This window comes from Mus musculus, chromosome 1 (assembly GCF_000001635.26).
Source record: "Mus musculus strain C57BL/6J chromosome 1, GRCm38.p6 C57BL/6J".
NCBI lineage: Eukaryota > Metazoa > Chordata > Mammalia > Rodentia > Muridae > Mus > Mus musculus.
The window spans coordinates 90,538,705-90,556,791 of NC_000067.6; the positions used below are offsets into that span (position 1 = coordinate 90,538,705).

The following is an 18,087-nucleotide window of genomic DNA, read 5'->3' on the forward strand; positions in this document are numbered from 1 at the left end:
CCTCCTCTTCCTCCTCATTCTTCCCAAGTACAGTTTTTGACATGATATGATGATATGACTTCCTCTTTCAATGCCCACTTAAGAGGATTCCATCACATAACTGAATAATCTCATGCAGGGTCATACGAAAGTCTAAGATTCCCTAAACTATGCCCTTAGAATGTGCCCACATATGGTGTACTAAACACCATGGAGTTTTGCATCTATCTGTTTTGTTCTTTTGGTGTTGTTATGTGGAGCATATGTGGATTTTGGAAACTGACCAATAAGAAAGAATGCTTTGCAGCGGGAGGGGGGATGTCAAAGGTTCAATCTGAACACCCTGGCAATGAAGACGCTTCCACAACAGTTCTAAAGACCGTGACCAAGGAGGAAACCACAGGGTAGAATATACTGTTATTTGACAGTGATCACCTACCGGATGCTTCTCCGTGCATGGGAAACTCATGATGAATTACTGCAGAAGAGACTCGGTCCAGGGCCCTAGAGGATGAATGACGCAAGCTGAAGGTTAAGTGCATTTTAAGGAGGGATGAGGACAATAAACAACAGGCCATTTCTGTTTTTGCTGCAGCTTGCTTTATCTAAAAAGGTGGGAGGTGCTTGTGCATTGTGTCATACAGCGAGCTAAATTCTCCTTACCTCCACTATGGCCTCTTCAAGAGATTTATTTTATTTTAGAACTAAGTGTTAAAATTACATTGTCTGGGCTACAATTAGTGAAGATTCAGGGCAGAGTGAAAGATGAAAGATTCCAAGGAAAAGAGGAGATAAAAATTAACATTTAACCCTTGATTTGAAAAGCTAGTGTAAGGCACTGGAAGGGGCTCAGTGGTTAAGAGCATTTGTGACTCTTACAGTATGAACTAAGTTTCTAGCATTCACCTAGGGTGGCTCACAACTGTTTGTAACTCCAGCTCCAGGGGATCTAACCGCCTCTTCTGGACTCTGTGGGAACCCACACAAGTATGCACATATCCATATACAAAGACACATATATACAGTCTTAGCTAATTTTCTAATGACCAAGGTAATTATAAAATAAATCATTTAATTTGGGGCTCACTGTTTGCCTTAGTTAGGGTTTTATTACTGTGAGGAGACACTATGACCATGGCAAGTCTTTTTTTAAAAAAAACCTTTAATTGGGGCTGGCGTACAGTTTCAGAAGTTTATCGCATTGTCATCATGGTGGAAAACATGCCGGTGTGTAGGCAGACATGGTGTAGCCAAGAGTTCTACATCTTGATCTGCAGGCAGCAGAAGTTCACATTGGGTGTAATTTGAACATATATAACCTCAAAGCCGACCCTTAGTCACATACTTCCTCCAATTAAGGCCACACTTACTCAAAAAAGGCCACACCTCCTAATAGTGCCACTCTCTATGGGCCAAGCATTCACACATAAGTCTATAGGGACTATATCTACTCAAACCACCACATTTTACTCCCTGGCCCACATAGGCTTGTAGCCATAACATAATTCAAAGTGCATTTACTCCAACTTTAAAATTCCCCATAGTCTATCACAGGCTCAACAATGTTTAAAAGTCCCAAAGTTCCAAGACTTTTCTGAGATTCGGGGAAATGTCTTTACTGTAATTCCCTATGAAATCATCAGGTCACATACTTCCACTATATAATGGCATAGGATGTGCGTTACCATTTCAAAGTGTAGGGAAGGAAGCATAGTGAGGAGATACTGAATCAAAGCGGGACCAAAAACCAGCTGGGCAAACTCAAGCTCTGCATCTCCATTTCTGAAGTCAAAATGCTCTCCAGATCTCCAACTCCTTTAGTTTCCTTCTCCTGTGCTGGTTCCACTCCCTGTTAGCAGCTTTCCTTGGCGTGTGTCCCACAGCTCTGGCATCTCTAAGGCTTCGAGTCCCCAAGGCAATCCAGGCTTCATCTTCGCAGCTTCATGCAATGGCTTCTCTAGACTTTCATGCAGGGACACCCCTGACACAGCCCTGGCCTCAAAAGCTTTCTTTCCCAAGTCATGGAGGGAAATTCCGCAGCCCCTTTCTTCTGTCCTTGATTCTAAAGTCAGAACCATGTAGCCGAAATGGTCAAGTACTGTTGCTTGCAGGGGCTGGAACATGGTCCCCTCATTCAATTGCATCTTTACCAGCTTTCTATTTTCCGTGGCTTCTTTCACCACCTAAGCTTGGTTGCCCTGGAACTTACTTTGTAGACTGCCCTTGAACTCAGATCTGCATGCCTCTGTCTCCTAAAGGCATGTATTAAAGGTATGTGCCACCATGCCTGGACCTTTAATTCCTTCTCACAAGACAGAAACTTAGTTGGGTGGGATCTTGCCCCAAGGCTACCACTCCCTTAATTCTATTTAATATCTCCAATTTGTTTATCTCTTTGAACACAGGGTTTGGCTCCATTCTACTTCCTGGTATCCCTTTGAATCCTTGAACTTTATATTTGAATCCTTGAATTTCATACTTTTCCTTATACAGCTGCTCCGTTCCATCCAAATGTTCTTCTAAGAGTAAACCACAGGACAGAATCTAAGTTGTTTTGAGATTTCCTTTGCCAATGCAATTAATCCAAATCTCTTCACTTTTGATTCAGTTAGGCTATTTGGACAAAGGGCAAAAAGCAGCCACATGGGTAAAATATCAAACCTGTCTCCTCTGAAACCTCTTGAGCCAGTGCTCCTCACATACCCCCAGTCCAAATGACCCTCAGCACCACTGTCTTCCATGTTCTTGCTAGGATGGCCTACTAAGCCCCACTTAAAGCATTCAACTGCTTTTATAACCCAAAGTTTCAGAATCCACATTCCTCCAAACAAAAGCTTTGTCAAGTCTATCACAGCAATACCCCACTCCTGGTACTAACTTCTGTCTTAGTAAGGGTTTTACTGCTGTGAAGGGACACCATTACTAAGACAACGCTTACAAAGAAAAACATTTAATTGGAGCAGACTTAGAGTTTCAGAGGTTCAGTCCATTATCATCATAGCAGGAAGCATGGCAGTGCAAAGGCAGACATGGTGCTGGAGGAGTCAAGAGTTCTAGATCTTTATCTGCAAGCAGCAGATAGAGACTGTGTTTCACACTGGGCTTAGCTTGAGCATATATAACCACAAAGTCACCCCCAGTAACACACTTCCTCTAACAAGACAACATCTCCTAATAGTGCCACTCCCTATGGGCCAAGCACTCACACACATGAGTTTATGGGGGCCAAACCTATTCAAACCATCGCACAGTTGCAGATGGAGTAGAGTATAAGGACCATGATGGTGGGGAACATGCATGCAGGTATGCATGGAGCTGGAACAGTAGCTGAGAGTTCATATCACAAGCCATGAATAGGAAGCAAAATGATATAACTGAGAATGGTGTGGGCTTTTGAACCCTCAAAACCCATCCCCATTGAAACACTTAATTCAACAGGGCCACACCTCCTAATCCTTCCCAAAGAGTTCCACCAAATGAAGACCAAACACTCAAATATATGACTTATATGGAGGCTATTCTCCTTCAAATTACCACATAGACACATCATTAAAAATAAGATAAATCTCTTACAGAGGAGGTGAGGATAAGGGAGAGGGATTTAGTCTGCAGTGGGACACAATGGGCAAATGGCTTCCATCTCAAGCCTTGATGGCCACATGTAACTTTGTAGTAACCCCACTCTGGCTGTGCACTCACTCAGCTTGGTTGGGGTATGCCACCCAGAAAGCAGGGCTTAGAGTATGTTTACAAGACTAGGCTCTGCTCGAATGTGACCTCTATGTGCTCACTAGGATAGCCATGTTCACATTCTATGGAAAGTCATGACTAGAGTCAGTGGGCCCAGTCATCCTGGCTGAAGAACTTGTATATGGGCTCCAGGCAACATCCAAAGGGCTGTCTACAGGATGATGTTCTAGATCAAGCAGAGGCAAACATCAACCTTGCCTTCTAATAGTTCTAGAATCTGTTTTCATGGTGATGACCCCATTATAGATGAGCCACCATATGGTTACTGGGAATTGAACTCAGGACCTCTGGAACAGCAGTCAGTGCTCTCAACCTGTGAGCCATCTATCCAGCCCCAACTTCTTCTTAATCTTAGAGGGTAGATTACTTAGGGTTTCCCCTGCTGCATGGACAGGTACATACAATATGTATGCATGCACAGAAGGTCAGGGACATGGGCATAGCAGTATATGCATATGTACAGATGATATGAGTATATTATGGCAGAGTATTGAAAGAATTTAATGCCATTACTGTGGATTCTGAAAAGTCCCTCAACAGGTACCTGCTATCTGGAAAGATGGGAATCAGGCTCAGCTCATGGCTGAAGGCCCCAGGAACAGAGAGATAATTAGACAAGTAGCACTCATTATGAAACTGGGACCTGGGAACCAGTTAGTCCCATGAAAGGCATTATAGGAAGAGCTGCATGTGCTGGAATCTGAGGTCAGGAGAAGCTGGACTTCTAATGTTCAAGATTCTAATGTGTGCCCATTCCTGTGTTTCTCCATTCTATCCAGACCCCATGGGACAGAACTCTCCTTAGAGGTCAAGGGTAGAGTTTCCCATATTCATTTGCTGATTAAAATGCCAATTGCTCACAAACACTCCCAGAATTCTTTGCCAGCTCCCTCAACATAGCCATCTAGGTTTGGAACTGACCATGGTAGTCAAGACCCCACTCACTGCTGTTTGAATATGAAGCCCTGCTACTTCGCCTCACTGAATATAATTTAATTTTTCAGGATGAGGACCAAACTGCAATCTTTGTCTGCTCTCTTTCCCAGTTTGCATATACGCCTATTGTGATGCTTAGAGTTGTCAACTTGATAGAATTTATAGTCACCCTGGAGGTGGACTTCTGGATAAAATTGTGGAGGATTAATTGATTTGTGAAGATCTGCCCTCTGTGGAGTACACTATTCCCTGGCTGGGATTCTGAACTATACAGAGAAAGCACTAGCATGCATACGTTAGCTCTCTTGAGATGGCAGAGGTCAGGTGACCAGCTGCTCCAAGCTCCTGCTGCCTCAACCACCCACCGTGACAGACTGTACTTCGAACCGTGAGCTAAAATAAATTCTTTCTTCCTTAATTGGGTTTGTCTGAGGCTTTTATTACAGTCTCGAGTGGGGGGGGGGATTAAAAAAGACACTATCATCTAGAATTTGGCTCAAGATCGCCTATTATATAAATAATTTAGTGTGATTTCTGTTTCAGGTGAGAGGAAAAAGTGTCAGAAAGGTCCCGCCGCTCCCTTGATCCGCCCCCTTGATCCACCGCTCCCTTGATATTGTGTTGCAAACTCTGTCAGCGAGAACTTGATACTTACTGATCCCAAGCTCCTCCCATGGCATAACCCTGCAGATAGGATGATGGCAGCACCCAGACCTCCACCCTTCCTGCAACCTGAGGTTCACCCAGCTCCAACACAGCTGTCAGCCCAGGCAGGGGACACCGTGGGGCAGTCAAGACCCTCTCATTCTGCATTCTACTGGCTACTATGTAAAGGCAGCTGTGTCCACAACTGCTCTTCTGACAGAGACGGTGGGAGAATGAGCTCATTTTCTTTGTCTCCTCAAACCCCTCTAGCCTTTCATTTCATCTTCTAAAGGAGAGTTTCTACCTCAGAGGAGACCATTAAAGACCCCGTTGCTCCCAGGGTCAGCAGCTGGCGAAAGGCCTGCCTTTGTGGGTCCCGTACTCAGACTCCTGTTAGAAGCAGAGTCCACCCTTGCTCCCGAGGCACCGAGGATGTGATTAATGGGCTGCCACCCTGATAGATGGTAAACATAATGGAGCTTGAAGGAAATTAATGGTATTTTGAATCTTTAATAATGGTACATAACTATCTAAAAGAGACATCTCCATCACAATGTGACTCTTCTAAAAGCCGGTGGCGCTTTGCTGACAATGGAGGGGATGCTTTGGGTGTGTGTGGGGGGGGGGGGGGTTAAGGGTTGGAAGGAAACGTGGCAAATAAAAATGATTACATTTGTCGGGATGGGGAGACCGTGGGCATGGCTTTTTAGTTGTGTTTCCTTAAATATTGTCAGGGCAGTTTGTGTGCAAGGAATTCTTTTTTTTTTTTTTTTAATGAAATACAAAATTGAATTTCGATCTCTTTAAAATGTCCACATGTTTTTCACAGGAATGTAAAGATTGGGTTAATTTATGCCCTTTCCCCTACCTCCAGCAACAAAGGAGCCCCTATTCCACCCCGCAAGTGTAAGCTACATGCAGGGCCATTGTTATTGAGGTGCTGTCTGTTAAGAGTTTGGGAAAATGCACAGTCACCCCAGGAGGAAGGGTCAGAGGGTAGGAGGAGAGTGAGTTCAGGGACAATGTCTCATTGTGGTACCCAGAGTTGAGCGAAATCTTGTACAACTTCAGAAAAATTCTAAGCAGCATTTGTAAGGCAGACGCTGAGTTAGAGGCTGCAGCAGACAGGCATGGTGACAAGCTCAGAGTGAGGACTCTCTGAGGCTCCTCTGAGGCTTTCCCACGTGGCAGCATTTGTAGTCTAGAAAGGCATCCTGACCTGTGGCAAATGTCCACTGAGTTCCCCCCCCCCCCTTCCCCACATCCTCAAGTGTTCTGCCACCAATTACATGGGACTCTTACTTGAAATTATCAGCAGACGTCCTGTGACACATGGCAACTGGCCTCACGAGGGGTCTCTACTTTCCATGGTGAGCCTCTTCCCGGTGCCTCGAGTTGGATGCTTGAGCTCTGAAATCTCAGAAGCTTCTATGGAGGAATTTCAGAATCAAACCAGAGACTTCCCGGTACTGAGTTCCCAAATTGTTCCCATGTCAGAAGATAATGATGTCACTATCTGATATACTAATAGCTTCTTGAGAGGAATTGAGAGCACACGTCACGGTAAGAGGCTTACCTCTGAAATTGTCTGCAAGTCAAGGCTTTGGGGGCCTGTTTGTTCCCTTCTGACCTCTATTCATTTGAGAAAGGTGGGATTTTATTTTATTTTATTTTATTTTATTTTATTTTATTTCATTTTGAGATAGGATCTCATGTAACCCAGGCTGCCCTTGAACTCACAATGTAGCAGGGGATATCTTTGAACTTCTGAATTTCCTGTTGCAATTACAGGCTTATGCTACTGTGTCTTGGTTAATACAGACCTGGGAATGAAGCTCAGGATATCCTATGTGCTAAACAAACATCTTCCCAACAGAGCCCTCACCTAAGAAATTTTTATGTGACCCAAGCAGATGACTATACAAAGCAAACATTTGCTGGTAATTCGTTATACATAAATTTAAATTTAAAGTAATTATTTGGTACACATACAAATGTGCATACTGTTGAAATGGGTGTGCTTACTTGCCATTACATACAGAACTAAATGCCAACTGAATCTGAGGGACTGCGTAACACAGAGAATCATCAACATTTTTCAGAGTTGGCCATAGGTTTGATTTTATAATTGTGAATACTAAAAGCATAACTACATAGTACAGTATGACAGAAGTATGTCTGAGCCTTGTCAGAAGTTGCTAGAAATTCTGGCTTAACCTCATGTCAAAACTCATTGATCAATTCCTCATGAACCCTAAAGCAGCAACGCAAACAGTAGTGCTCAAAATCAAATATTCTAACCAATGGTTCACAACCTTCCTAATGCTGCTGTGAGACCCTGACTTAAGAGTGTTTCTACCTGGAAGGTAAGGCCCCTGGACGTTCCCCAAGGTGTTTTCCCTGATCTCTAAAAATGCAGCCAGAAAGAAGCTCTTTGTTTTCTATAGCCAGCAAAACACCTTTTTGTTTCTGTGCCTTACAGCCAGAGATGCGATAATTGTAGGAAGACCTACAAGGACATGGAGATAGACGCTGGAGAGGAGGCTGCAGCTCACCCCCCCACCCCCACCACCCCCCACTCCCCCACCCCCCCACCCCCACCCCCCCCACCCCACCCACCCCCAGAAAAGAGCTGTAGCCAACTCTCCTCCCAACTCTTCCCAACTCCTCCCAACTCTCCTCCCAACTCCTCCCAATTCCTCAGCTAGCTGTTAAAAGTCCCCTACTGTCACCACTCCGGTCGAACTCCCCTGCCCTGCACAGTGGAGGGACTTCGTCCTCAGCTAGCTGCTAATAAAACCTCTTGCAGTTTGCATCAGGTGTGGTTTTCTCTCGGGACACTGGGGTGCTGGCCAGCTCATCTCGGGACTTGAGCAGAGGCCCAGCTTCAGGGGTCTTATACTGCGACCCTTTAACACAGTTCCTCATGTTGTGGTGACCCCTGACCATAAACCCATTCTTCTCGCTACTTCCTAAGTGTAATTTTGCTACTGTTTTGAATCATAATGTAAATATCTGACATGCAGCATATTTGATATGGGGCCCCAAAGGGATTGCCATTCCCAGGTTGAAAACCACTGTAAATCGAACACAACACAACACAGAGTTACACTGCTCTGATCCACACTGAGGAAAGGCAGGGGGAGATAATGAATCTCTCTTTTCCATAATGAAACCATTATGTTTCTACAAAAGCAGAAAACTTCGCACAGTGACGGTGCTGTGGCTCATGGTATACAGTAGTCTCTGGAGCAACAGGAAAGCACACTCAGCAAGCAGTTGAGGGGGATGTGGGTTCAGAACCAAGCTTCCTGGGAAGCTGTGCGATGCAACCCACGCATGCGCACTGGAAAACACCTCGGGTTCCTTCCACACTTGATTTTGAACTAATCTTGGTTCAGAAACTTCCTAAGCTCACCAAACATTTTCCATCATTGAAAAGGAACTCTGGGGCCCAGGAGAATCTGCAAGATTGTGATACATAGAGAGGGGAGTGCATATTAACTAGAGACTATACTAAGTTGTGGGCGAGGAGAAGAGAGAGCAGGAGTCTGAGGAGTACGAGTACGTCAGAGCATCCATTGTTGCCACCTTGGAGGCCTTTGTCATTGCTAATCCAGTGGATTCCTCTATCTCACCTCCTTTAAGCTTTGTTCTTTCTGTGCAGCCTTTGTCCAGAAAGCTGGGACACACCGATGCAGGGAATGCCAGATGCAGCTGCGTCATTTGCCATACTGAGCTGCGGCACTTGTCACTTTCCTCAATGTTGTTCAGCAAATGTCTGAAAGAGTAACTTGGAAGGAGGAAAGATGTGTTTTGTCCACCATTTCAGAGGGATCAGCCTTTGTGGTGTTGGAGTAAATATTTAAACTCAATCAGGGGTTTCTACCTGACCTTTGATCATTCAGTTCCCAGATAGAAGACACACAACTTTTATATTTATGATAAGCCTTATGCACTAGAGCTGGGCAGATTTCTACCTTCTAAGCTATTAGGCTCTACTTCCCTAACTATAAACCTGAGTTATAACTTGCCTTGTTCCATCTGGGTCCCTCTCACTCCAATTGGCTAGCCCTCATGGCCTCGTTTTCAAGATTCCTACCCCATGGCATCTTCTCCTCTCTCCACCTTCTTTTTCCCTCTCTTGTGGTCCTCCCTCCAATCCCAAGCCAGGGAACTGAAACTATGCCTATCTTTCTTCTGTCCAGCTGTAGGCTGTGGGCATCTTTATTGACCAACTAGGGACAACTTGGAGGGCAAGGATACATAGGATCTCCTCATCCCTGAGGTAACCTGGGGCAGCATTTAGCATTGCAATTCATAGCAACAGACCAACCCTCAATACGTGATATGGCTAAAGCTCAGAGTATGGAGGCCAGGACTCACAGCAGAGAAAGAAGTAGCCGAAACATCTCCCAAGAACACCGATTTCTGAAGCAGGTGGGCAACTTCCAGGTGTCCTTTCAGCTAGTGTCGATGGGGGCTTTTCCTTGACTCTTCTGACAGCTACCAAGAAAATTACAAGACATAATTATTCTCAAAGAGGTCAGGCTACGCCTTGAGCTTGCTGCAGAACTTGCAATGTAATCACCCATGTGATAGTGATTTTGAAAGCACGTGGGGTGGCCCTCCCGGGTTTGTCCCCTATTCAACAGAACCCATAAATACAGGGGAAGTTTAAGTCAAGAGATGACAGGTGCTTTGAGGGAGCCACAGCTACTGAGTGGGACTCTGCCATGTTCAGCAGCCTGTAGCTTTCGAGCTGTTCTCGACGTCTTAAATGCGTGGATCTGGCTGGGGCAGCTGGGAAATCGCTGGCCTGCTTGAGGAGTCTCCACAGAAAGTCAAGCTCCCAGTTCCACACGAAGCCCCTCCCCACCCTGCTCCCCCTTTACCAACGTGGGGAACAAGAAGATTTTTCACACAGGTCTTGGTTTACTGTAGAAATTGATGCCATTCCCAGAAGAAAAGGTGCAGGCTGAAGGGCAAAGGAGAAAATATTTAACCCGGAGCTTGCCCAGGGGGAGGCTCTGCCTGAGAACCCAGGGGCATAAGAAGGCCTTCCCTGACCCAGGGGAATAAGGCTGGAAATCTTGTCTCCGTCGCCATGGAGATTTATATTCCTTCATGAGTAGCATTACTCCACAGATGTTAGAAAGAAAGCAATGCTCAGTTGGTTGAAGGGCCAGATAACACTACACTGACATCTAGGTCTCTGCCCTTCACTGATGGATGGGAAGGGACTTTGTAAGTATACTCATTGCTCCACCCCTCATCAGAGAAGTTTCTCTTCACAGTAGATCACAATTCGCACAGAGACCTATAACTGGTCAGGTGTAGAGAATGAGCATCTACAGAAGGCTCATCCCTGAATAGGAGGGTGTCTATATCATATTGTTCCTTCTCTCAAGGCTCCAGAATCCTCGTGGAAGAGACGGGGGAGAATACAAGAGGCAGAGGCTGTGGGTGACAATGTCAAACTGTGCTTTCTGGACACATGGGGGCAGCTGTTCACAGTTTGACAGCACACAGAAGACCTGTGTGAGCCCACGTCACACTGACTCTCAGCAAGGAGAGAGGAGGTGGGCACGAAGCCCCACCCCTAGATGAAGCTACTGGCAACCAACAGTTACAAGAACAGTCAGTTTACTTTAAGGGTATGCCCCGCCCCCAGTGGAAGATCATGTACTAAGTGTATATAGTCAGCAACAGTTGGACCTGACGGGTTCCAAAAAAGAAAAAAGACACAAAGTTGATTATGTCGGGAAGGGAGAGAGTCTGGGAAGGTTTGTGGGACAGGGATAGATATGATCATGTATGAAATCCTCAAAGAATTTACAAGAATGAGAGAAGAAAATAAAGCCCCATTCATTCTCTCAGGCACAACTTTTAACTGATTCCACCAGGATGCTGGAGGCCAGGAAAGGATTCAGTGGAGGAACCATCAGTCATTTCCCCAGGGCAAGTGGACCTCTTACTCTGTGGCTGACCATCAGACAGCTAAGACCCCACACTGGCATTGGTAGCACTTGCTTAACTAAGAGCTACCCAGCCTCTCAATCTCCATCCACAAACCACCAGCGAGCTGAGAAAGTGCTGCCATATCATTTACCAGCAGCCCAGCCACTGAGAACCCCAGGTCTTTATGTGTTCATCTTTTGTTCTGAATTTAGCTCATTGGTTTCTGGTATCCCCTTACTAATCTGCTGACCACTGCAGACAGACCTTGTTCAGTTGCCCAAGGCTGATTCGTATCGGTCCGTCAGACTCCATTTGGGCCACATCCTTCCCCCCAGTTCAGAACCGGCCAAGCCTAAGGAGCATCATGTAACAAATCCAAAGGAAGGCCCATCAGCAGAGTTGAGCTTTCGCCATGTGGAGCCAGGTGCCCAATGCAGCTAAGCCGGTCCTCAGCTGTGTCTCAGCTCCAGCCCCCAGTGCCTGCTGAGCAAGAGCTCGAGTAACCAGAAGAAAGCCAGAATGGGAGACTCAGACATGAGAGGGGAAAGGTGTGGGGAGCCGCCCTCACATTCGCCGTTGCAAGATGGCGCTGACATCCTGTGTTCTAAGTGGTAAACAAATAATCTGCGCATGTGCCAAGGGTAGTTTTCCACCCCATGTGCTCTGCCTTCCCCGTGACGACAACTCGGCCAATGGGCTGCAGCCAATCAGGGAGTAATACGTCCTAGGCGGAGAATAATTCTCCTTAAAAGGGACGGGGTTTCGCCATTCTCTCTCTTGCTCTGGCTCTTGCTTCTGGCTCCTAAAGATGTAAGCAATAGAGCTCTTGCTCTGGCTCTTGCTTCTTGCTCCTGAAGATGTAAGCAATAAAGCTCTTGCACTCTTGCTCTCTTGCGCTCTGGCTCCTAAAGATGTAAGCAATAGAGCTCTTGCGCTCTTGCTCTCTGGCTCCTGAAGATGTAAGCAATAAAGCTTTTGCCGCAGAAGATTCCGGTTTGTTGCGTCTTTCCTGGCCGGTCGCGAGAACGCGTGTAAGAGAAAGGGATATTGTGGCTACATGAAGATGGTTTAAGAGAAGGGTGTGCATCCAGCGGGGGGCTTATAAGTAAGGAAAAGAAAGGGGTCAATTATAATATACAATTGGGTAATAAATTAGTTGCCTAAAATATACAACAGCAGGGACAACCTCATCACTACTGAGCTCTGATGGAGCTAGATGCTGAGTCTGGAAGGATGGCTTTAAGACAGCATTTGAGCCAGGTCTTAAATATGGACAGGGAGTCTAAAAAGCTGTGGTGTGCTGCTGTCCTCTGCCCAAGCCAGTGACAGACATCACCAGTTGATCACCTAGCATCCTGCATCACTCACTATTATTAACTGCTCCAGGTACTCTGCGAGGCAGTGGACACAGGCCTAAGACTAGGAATTCTCTGTAGCTTGCTTGCTCTTGGGACTCAAGCAGACCTAACTGTGATTTCAATGCTGTTAGACTCTCCTGTTCTGTCCTGGTTCGCAGCCGTACACTTGCATTTTGCCAAAAGTCCTCTTTTGAAGCCTAACATATTCTTATTTGTCAAAGTTTTTCTATTACCCAAGCGACAGGAGGTTCTCAAAGGGGTGACACAAGAGAGTGTACCACACATGGAATAAATAACACACTTCTAAGGACGGCCTGAACTTCACAGGCATCTGAGTCGCTGTAGGCAGCAGTCTTGAGATTGCTGTCCCTTTGTGTGATGTCCTGTTATAAGCTTCAGGGCGGAGGAGGTGTGGGGAAGGGAGGTCTGCTCGTTCATGGTGGGTTTGCTCCCCTACAATGCCCTGCAGTGGCCTCCTCGGCTTGTGCCTGTGCCTTTGTGCCCAAATACTTCTGAGAGTTTCAAAGCTGCAAAACTTAGCAATCTTTTCCACTGGGCCAGCAGTGTGCAGGATAGAGCTTCAGGTTCCCTCTGACATCTGGATTTTCTAACTAAAGGCTCTTGTAAGAAAATGACAAGCACCAGGTAATCTGCACTGTGTGCTTTGCCTGCATCACCTCAGTTAAGCATCGTAGAAACCCATTTGCACATATTTTAATTTAGTTTGCATATTGATTTTCTTATTTGATATGTATGGATATTTGACTGTGTGTACTCCGTGTGCTGCTGGTGTGCCTGTGGCGGCTGGGAGAGGGCGTTAGATCCCCTGGAACTGGAGTTAGAGATGTTTGTGAACCATCATTCGGAGGCTGAGATTCGAACCTGAGTCCCCTGAAAGAACAGCCTGTGTTCTTAATCACAGAGCCATCTCTCCAGTCCCCATAAGAGCACATTGTAAGATGCAAAGACTGGGGCCAGGAGAGGTTCACCTCACTGGCCTGGAGCCATAGTTATTAAAGTGGAAAGTGGGTGTGACCATGGCTGATGCCATTTTTTTTTCTAAGTGACCCTCCTTCCTTATGTTGATGACGTGCACAACAATGGATTGGTCTGAAATAATTATGCCTGCGCATGTTTTTAAACTCAGAGGTTGCCTTATACATCAGCAACTGCTCCTTTCTGTGAAATGAGGGGTAACGATCTTTCCATTTGGCAGGGTGTAAAGTCAGTCAGACAGGATCACATCATCTCCCTCAAGCCTGGCCCAGGAAGGCAACCTCGAGGGAGGGAGGGAAGGAGGGAGGGAGGGAGGGAGGGAGGGAGGGAGGGAGGGAGGGAGGGAGGGAGGGAGGGAGGGAGGAGCGAGAGAGCAAAAGAGAGAGAGACAGAGATAGAGCGCAAGCCCCCTCCTTGCCACCTTCCTCCCCAGTACCGCGCTATCTCTTTCCTGATGTTTTTTCATTGCCTGGCCCAGTTGGGACTTTCTCCAGATGTTCTTAATTTTGGTGATTTTTCCATTGCCTGTGAGCCCTTCAGTACTGTAAATATTTGACTTCAATCTTCTCCATACTTACAGAACTTTATGTGGTCACTTCAAACACTGGTGCAGAATTGTCTCTGTTCCTTAGGGTTGCTCTGCGAATTAAGAGCCTGGTAGCTGATATCTTGCTGGCTCCAAGTGCCTGTTCCCCCCCACCCCCGAGACTTTGAACTCTAAAGGAACACAGAATTATCCATGCCGTGCATATATACAGAGTGTCCTTAGCCCAGATAGAGGTGCCTCTTGGGTGTAAATTTTTCTCTGCTATCAATAACTGTTCCTCCATTTGGAGATAGCCAGTTGCCATTTTTAATCAGTGTGTTTGGTGTGTGGATGTGCATGTGTGTGCATGCGTGGTGTGTGCATATCCATCTTTAAAAGCTCTATGCCCACTGTCTTCAGGGGCACCGCACCAACACTGAGAGTATTTGGCACACAATTCTTGCACACATGAAACACCATAGACTACGGTAGACTCTCCCGGTTCTGGAACTGCTTCTGCCCTGCCCTTCCTGTGGCCTCTGCGGCCAGGCCTCCCTTGGACATCCCTCTTCTCACTCAGCTCTGCCTCCCTTTGGGTCATTTTAAATTAATGTGTACTAATACTCTTCTTACTGTTGATATGTCATGTTAATCAGCAATAAATCAATTTTGTGTCATCTCAGAACAAATCCATAGAGTGGCTCTGACATTTAAAAAAAAAAATCATTCATTTGAAGTCACACAGTCCTACATTTTATGACTTGGGAGCTATACAAAAATAACTAGATTCTTTTAAAATTAGATGCATTTATTTTATCTGTATGATTACTTTGCCTGCATATATATATGTACACCACATGCTGCATGCCTGGTGCCCACAGAGGGCAGAAAGAGGGCATAAACTGACGCCCCTGTAACTGGAATTATAGATGTTTCTGGGCTGCCATGTAGGTGCTGGGAAGCAAACCAAGTCCTCTGCAAGAGCGGCGAGTGCTCCTGACCCCTGAGCCATCTCTCACGAACTACTAAGGCCTGTCCTTGCTCCTTCTAAGAAAGCAAATGTTTGATTTTGCTGTGACATTTTATAATGCAAAGACCAATTGCTCTCTATTACATTCAAAGGTAGAAAGAATCCTGGAGCTTAATCATCAGCAGATGCTGAAAATCATATGGGCATCTGGTCCACCGTACCAGTGGGGGAATTTTGTTGATAATGCTGTCTAACTTTTTTTAATGGCTAGATGTTGATAAATAACACATTAAAATGGCTCACATAATGGATTTTTAACAACTTCCTTGGGAAATATTTCTGTGTCGCCATAAGATTTTTCTGCTCTGAAGCCCTTCCTGCCACCCACTCTATATTTCCCCTTGACATATTTGATGGCTCAATAAAGTGCCGGTTTCCTGAAGTACCATATATCTTCAGCAAGGGATCCAGATAAAGGGCTGTGACATTTTGAAACCAGAAAGGATCCAATGAGTCGAAGTCTTGACTGAATACAGACCGGTATCCTTTCAAATAAAGTTATATTTGTTTATTGAATGTAAAGTATTCTTAACCCATTTTTAGTAGAAAGGATTCCTTTTGTAAAAAAAAAATGTCAAGTATAAACTTTTTTTAAAGACCTTTTTTTAAAAATTGCTTATGTGTACGTGTGTTGGGGGGATGGAGTTTGTGGGTGAAAGGTGTCCCTGGAGACCATAAAGGGCATTACATGTGCAGCTGGAATCACCAGCCATTGTGAGCTCCCATGTGGATGCTGGCAACTGAACACAGGTCTCTATACGAGCAGTGAGAACTCCGAGCCACCAAACCATCTATCTGGCCCAAGCGTGAAGTTTTCTTATATTTAGCTGTGTGGTGTTTTTGTTAGAAATGGTCTTGTCTGTGGCTTATCCAAGTCCTCTGGGCACTGGCCACCCGTGAGCATCCATTTTGAGGTTGAGGGGAGAGCTGCCCCTAGGTGGCCCTGAATTCATGACAGCCCTGGGTCCAGTCTTCCTGTCCTTTCTCTGCCTTCCCTCTGCTGCTCATGGTGCTTCTGCCCCAAGCCTCATCTGCTGCCACACCAGGAGCTCTGCTGGCTGCTGCCTACCCCTGCTTCTTGCCTCCCTCTTCCTCTCTCCACCTCTTCCCTCTCCTCCCTTCCCCTCCATCAGGAATCCAGGGCTTATACATTGTCTGCTTCTGTGCTCAGTTTCTGTCCAGAAGAAGAGATTGGGAGCTGGGGAGAGGGGTGGGGGAGGGGTCCCAGAAAAGCGATTCTCTAGTTCAACCTTTGCAGGGCACACAGTTGTTCCTCGGATCAAAGGGAAACTGGGTCAGAGAAGATTCGAGGCCATCTCCAGGCAAGCCCTGCCTCACATTCACTCAGTCACAGTGATTCTTCTCTCACAGGTCACTCTGTCCCTCCTCTAGGCCTGGATTTCACTCCCCTCAGCCTACTCTGTTCCTAGTTCAGGCTCACGTGTACAACTCTGGGTTCTGCCATGTGCTCCTGAGCCCAATCTAATAAAGAATATGGTTGTGCATGGCTCTGGTGCCCCCAGATATAGCACAAGTACCTGTCTGCCTCAAACGTGGAAGGACTCTAGTCAGGCACACATATTCACATGCTCACACACACACCACACACACACACACACACACAGCACACACACATGTATACACACACGCTCACACACACTACACACACATGCTCACACACTCACACACACCACATACATGTTCACACACTACATACACATGTACACACACACAGCACACACACATGTATACACACACGCTCACACACACTACACACACATGCTCACACACTCACACACGCCACATACATGTTCACACACTACATACACATGTACACACACACACACACAGCACACACACATGTATACACATACTACACACACATGCTCACACATTCACACATACCACATACATGTTCACACACTACATACACATGTACACACACACACACACACCACACATTGGGAACTAGAGAGCATAACCCCAGTGTGAGTGGTATTGGTTTTGGTTTTTACGTTTCAAAGCTCTCTTATCTTCCCAGCACCACACTAACCTCCTCCGAGATGTCAGTTATTATGCATGAGATGAAGTGGCATTGAAAGAGCTTGGCCATAAAAAACGGAGAAGGAAAAGCTCTGAGCATAATCAGAGAGTAGATTTGGTACCGGTCAGAGTGATGAAGGCTTACCAAGGTATCTGGTGAGAGACGCAATACAAACACTGGAAACACAGATGTGCCAGGCTCACATCTGTGGAATCCTCAACACCCACCCCCTGCACAGTCGTGTCTTCTTTGGAGGCCTGGATCCCATATCATTTCTTGATCCACCCACCCACCATGAGCGTCCCCAGTCACCCCGACTCCATCTACCTGCTCAGTTCTGAGCCACACAGCAGGTGTCATTCCTCCAGTCACCATGGTCACAAAAGAAGATCCCACTAGAATAAAATTCTAGAACATTTTTTTCTTGGTGTTTGCAGGAAGATCACCCCCCTACAGCATGCATTTAAGGACTTACATAGCCAAATTGCAATGACAACCATCCTGCATTGGGAAGCAGCCAGCTTTGGTAAAACATGGCCAAAGAGACAGACAGAAACAAATTGGAGATAGTTTGTAACCTGAAGCCATTAGTTGACTAAGCCACCTACCACCTAAGGAGCAGACTAACGTGTCTGAGTCAGCTCAGAGCTGAGAAAGGAAAGGTTGGAGACAAGAAGCAGGCTGTGGGGGTGATGATTCCTGTGAGATGTGACTGGCCAAGCCCAGTCATAGTTACCAAGATCAGCTTGAACTGAGGATGGGGTGTGTGCTTGGAAGATGGACCTTGGCACTGTCAAGATGTAACACACTATCTCACAAACTCAAAAAAAAACGTACAGGATGGCCCCCGAGTTGCAAGTCA

At 46.0% G+C, this 18,087-nt stretch overlaps 2 long non-coding RNA genes across 3 annotated transcripts in view; both read right to left on the bottom strand.

Annotated features, from left to right (window-relative positions):
* Positions 1-290: 290 nt before the first annotated feature.
* Positions 291-9,077, bottom strand: Gm35141. The gene is made up of 3 exons (XR_001779152.1): positions 8,949-9,077; positions 6,613-6,738; positions 291-483 (listed from the first exon to the last, which is right to left on the bottom strand). It is a non-coding gene; the product is annotated as a predicted gene, 35141 (long non-coding RNA).
* Positions 9,078-9,348: 271 nt separating this feature from the next.
* Gm41917 overlaps positions 9,349-18,087 on the bottom strand; it is a 34,735-nt gene continuing 25,996 nt past the window's right edge. For both annotated transcript variants that reach the window (XR_878396.2, XR_878397.3), the window contains exon 3: positions 9,349-9,816. This is a non-coding gene — a long non-coding RNA (predicted gene, 41917). The remainder of the gene's footprint in view (positions 9,817-18,087) is intronic.